Source organism: Pundamilia nyererei, unplaced genomic scaffold (genome assembly GCF_000239375.1).
Source record: "Pundamilia nyererei isolate P.nyererei 1_Seehausen unplaced genomic scaffold, PunNye1.0 scaffold00217, whole genome shotgun sequence".
Taxonomy (NCBI): Eukaryota; Metazoa; Chordata; class Actinopteri; order Cichliformes; family Cichlidae; genus Pundamilia; species Pundamilia nyererei.
The window spans coordinates 105,439-110,686 of NW_005187618.1; positions in this window are offsets into that span (position 1 = coordinate 105,439).

Below are 5,248 nucleotides of genomic sequence, written 5' to 3' on the forward strand. Positions count from 1 at the left end.
TCTATCTATCTATCTATCTATCTATCTATCTATCTATCTATCTATCTATCTATCTATCTATCTATCTATCTATCTATCTATCTATCTATCTATGTGTGTATATCTGTGTGTATATATGTATATGAGTCCCATTTTAACTATATGTTCATATAGTATTTCAGGAGTTCAGGGGCTGCTATAGTTCAAACAACTGAACAGGCAATCTGTTAAAGTTGGTGGTTCAATCCCTGGCTGCTCCAGTCTGCAGGCCAATGTATCCTTGGGCAAGATAACGAACCCCAAATTGTTACCCAATGGGTTCATCACAAAGTGAATGTTAAAGTAGGAAGCACTTTCTGTCAAACATGTAGAAAAAAGTTTTTACATGAATAGGTGAATGTGGCATATTGTATAAAGCAATTCGAGTGTTAAAGTAGAGGAGAAAAGTGCTATGTAGGAAACAGTCCATTTACCATTTGTTATCATCCTAGCAGGCCTACTGTGTGGCTGTGTGGCTGTGTCCTGCTTTCCCTCTCCTTTACTTGGTTTTACCCTGTGGACCCAGTGCAGAAAAAACATGTAGACACAGGGAGAACATGCAGACTCCACAGAGAAAGACCCCAGCCAAGGTTCAGATATACTGCCACCACCACACTGCTAGCACGGTTTTAGGAATATATCAATAATACACAGGATTTGGATATCCAGGAAACACTGGGAGCATATTGATTCTTTTCTTTTTTCACCTATTATGCTTACACACTCTCTCTCTCTTGCTCTTGCACACACATACACACACACACAATTTCAGATAGTGGATGTACTGACTCGTTGCGTACCTGGGGAAGACCTGACACCAAGATACACTCTAAGAAGAAGGAAAACCTGCAGAGGCAGTCTGATGTTTTGGGCAATGCTCTGCTGGTCCTGCCATCCATGTGGATGTTACTTTGACACAAACTACCTACCTAAGCATGTACACCCTTTGATGAAAACCGTATTCCCTGTGGCTCTGGTATCTTTCAACTCTTTTGCACCCTGCCAAAGAGCAAAGATGATTCAGGAAAGAAAGACACCTTTGAGGTGTTGATTTGGTTTCCAAATTGCCCAAATCACAGTCTAATCAAGCAAGAGTTTCTGGGAGTTTATTTTTCACCTTATACTACAGCCAGTGCTGGGGAGTACTCTAAAGCGGTGCAATATTTAGGTGTTCATTCACTGGGTGCTGAGGAGTCTAATTCAACACATTGCTGGTGTTGTTTGTCTATCGACCATTACCTCGCAGACCTGTGTTTCTCTCTTGGACTCCGACATTAGGAAGGTAAAAATATTTACTTTGGGATTTTCTGTTAGTGATGTTATTTGTATATTTGGTTACATGGATGTGTGAGTAAAACATAGAGTTAGGTAACTAGTACCACATGTGTTTCCGCATGTTCCGCTGATTCAGTGAAAGCAGATAGGCTAATGTTAGTCAAAGGTTAGCTTATTTTACTGTATTTTAAGAAACACATTTCACATAGTCAATGAAAATGTTTATTTCTTTTTTAATGCTAACATTTCATTAAATGTTAGCTAGCTACTGTAATGTTCTGTTTAAACTCATGATAATGGCCATATTTAGCCAAAGAGTGGTGTAGCCTCTATGAATAATTTCAGACATTATACTTTTTGCTTAAATGTAAATAAAAGCTTAGATTTTTTTTTCCACAATGGTGCCTCTTGTAAATCATCTTGTTGTCTTTTGGGAGACGCTTGTGTCATTTCCGGTCAAAACCTTGCTGGTTGAATAAAAGTAACTTGGGATATGAATAATTATGTGCTCGACTATATACTTTACATTGTCTGCACTTTTTTTCTTTCTGTAGGAGCATTTCTATGACATTCAGAGTAACAAAGGTTTTTTTGAGTGGCGTGTCCATACTGTGTAATGCCAATCCAAAACCACCATCACAGTAAAGAGTGGAACTGAAAGGAGGGCTCACATGACCAAGGACATTTGGTTTCACTGATGACCAGCAAACAAGAGATCAATGTATGGAAGCCATGTCTCTTCTTCATCATACCAATGACCAAGATATAGCCCTCCTCAAGATGAGAGAGACATTCTACTATCATCAGCAGATGACCCACAAGAATCAACTAACATTCTTCAGATGTTTCCTAATTATTTGGACACTAAAAGACTGGTAGGTGAACAAATGGGAATCTGAAAAATACTTGATTTACAAGAACTGATTTTAATGGACAAGACTGCTTTCAGGTTCCTGGAAAAATGGAACACCAGTTTTCTGCCTTGAACAGATGCTGATGAGCCAGGTAGTGTCCTAAAGTAACACTTTATTAGTGTAATAATTTTTGTTTTCATTGTTGTTATCAGTTACTTCATTTAAAGTTATCAAAAAAGCAGCAGTTTGCATAATGTGTGTAAGGATCACTTCTTTTTTGTCTATGCCCTCAACCAGTTGTTATATGTGAGTGAAGTTTAGTTCTACCTCCCCGTTTCCAGCATTAGTATTTAACTCCTTAACCGTGTCTGCAGAGTGGGACAGCGACATGGCTTCTCTTCTTGTTTTGCTGCATCTTCTCACACCACAACCAGCTGGAAGGAAATGGCCCAAGAAAATCAGTGTTAGAGAAGCAATAGATCATCTGGTGAAATTTCACAAGGTTTGACTTCTATTATTCTATAGCAGTAAAGCTAAGATAATTTAAGATAGGATACTGAATACTGGAATACATTCAAATTAAAAGATTAAAGTCTACACCTTTACATTTAATATTTTGTACTGTTTTTATGCAAATTAATAATAATACTGATGATGATAGCAATCCTAATAATATTAATATTTAGGAGTAGTAGTAGTTCCTATTTTAAAGACGTGTTTACGTTTTCTAAGACAACCAGGCCTTCATCATTTTTTGCACACATAAATCACTGATTTGTGCATGAAATGTTTGTGTGCATGATCTACACACTGATTTGTGAGTATGCACTGTTCGTAAATGAGGCCCATTAAGTATTCCCTAAGGCATTTCTAAACACTGGCAACCTGATCTGGTGTGCTAATTTTATGGAGTTGAAGATGTGATAAATGGAGGGGTGCAGTTACTTTTTTTTCCATATGACAGATCTGTTTGTTTCTCAGATATTAGGAGAATGATCAGAAAATTTCAGTTTTGTCACATGTTAAAATAAAGTGTTTATATTATTAATGCTGTTTAAGGGATCCTAAAACACTTGCTTCTTCAGGTTTGTTAAGTCCAAATGTATTATTACTTTGCTACGTTGTTTCATTTGTGGTATTTGTAACACTTACATGATCAGCCCTATAGTGGAATGAACATGAGGTGATGGATGATTGTTGTAAACATGGAAATGTTTCCCCTCGTTGCCATTCATGTCATGTAATGGGAATGAAGAAGGTCACAGAGGACCACAGCACAGCAGAATCAGAAAACTAAATTAATCCCTATAGGCAAATTGATTTTTTGAAATTAGCTCAACACATAGTTAGTAAAAAAAAAAAAAAAAGAAGGAAAAAATAAAATAAAACAGAATCAAAAATTTAAAAACAGTAGTAGTAATAATAATAGCAGCAATTCTGGAAGTGATGGCGTTCCTGTTCATTTCAGTCAGTCTGTGATGGTAGTTGATAATTTTGTACTGTGACTATATCAGTAAAATTCTGATTTATTTTTCCATCCAGCAACTGCTTTGAATGTAAGTGAGTGAAATCAGTCAAATGATTCATATTTTCATGTTACAATTTTGGCACAGTTCAAGTGCATCATGATGTACTTTTCACAGTAGTGTTGTGATCCCACACTGTGTATAAACATACCCTGCAAACATCAGAGCATTGTATGAGTTTGATGAGACCGCTGAAAGATAACCTACAGAGTCTTTAATACAAGTGAGATTTGTTCCATAGTGTAGAACAAAATGTTTTTATCATTCTCAGGCTGCTCCACATACAAACTACAGACTCTGACTCATCACGTTATTAACAATATAGGTAAACGGAATGTAGCCATATTATCTCTACTTCATAGTGCAGTTTTTATTTTTTTATTTTTTATTTTTATTTTAACCTTTATTTAACCAAGAAGATCCCATTGAGATTAAAAACCTCTTTTTCAAGGGAGACCTGGCCAAGATAGGCAAGATAGGATATTTGGTACCCCAACATTTCCTTCTATACCTGTAGTTTATTACTGTCAAACAGGGTGAGATCATGAAATAAATCAGTGTTTTATTGAATGGTTCATCATAAAGAGATGGCTAGGTGGCCGATATCCAGGAAGCAATAAAACAAAAAGGTAAACATCAGACAGAAGTCAAAGAAGTAAAGAAGAAGAAGAAAACCACAATCTTCTGCAGGCCAACTTCTCACTACCATTTGAAAACACATAGCTGAAGCTTACCACAGCAGTAAAACTGGCTCACACTGAGACTGAAGTGCTTGTCTCCAAGTTTCCAAGTCTCCAAGCTGAGTGATTTGCACTGGTTTCACAGGGACACAACCACACAGTGCACACAGTAGGCCTGCTAGGACTGTAACAAATGGTAAATGAACTGGTTCCCACATAGCACTTTCCTACTCTACTTGAGCACTCGAAGCACTTTATACCAATTCATACAAGAACTTTGTTCTGTGCCTGAGTGCTTTCTGGCTAACATTCACACAAATTCATACTCTGATGAACACACCAGAGAGCAACTTGGGGTTCAGTATCTTGCTCAAGGATAATTTGAGTGCAGACTGGAGCAGCCAGGGATCAAACCACCAATCTTCCAATTAATAGATGACTTTCTCTACCTCCTGAACTACAGCTCACTATAACACCAACCTTGAGACAGCTGCTGATATATTTTGGACCATACTTGGATGAACTACAGCCACATCTATGACCATGTGAAAAGGAGCGCCAATTTTTAAACAATATTGAAACCACAGTGTTATTTTGGGGTATGAAATTGTTGCTTCTTACTTTGTATGCAGATATTTTTAATCAGTGAGCTGCTTTACAATGCACTGTTAACATAGTCATGTGAAAAAGGAAAGTTTGCACAGGGCTCTGTGCAGTCCTGTGTAGCTGCAAAAGAGCTTTTATGCTTAAATAAAAGATTTCACACTAATGTGTAAATATATCTTGTTAATAATTTCACCTCCTCACTACGTACGACTCTGGATACTGTAGCTCCTGTGAAAACTAAGGTCTCTAATCAGAAGTACCTGACTCCGTGGTATAATTCTCAAACACG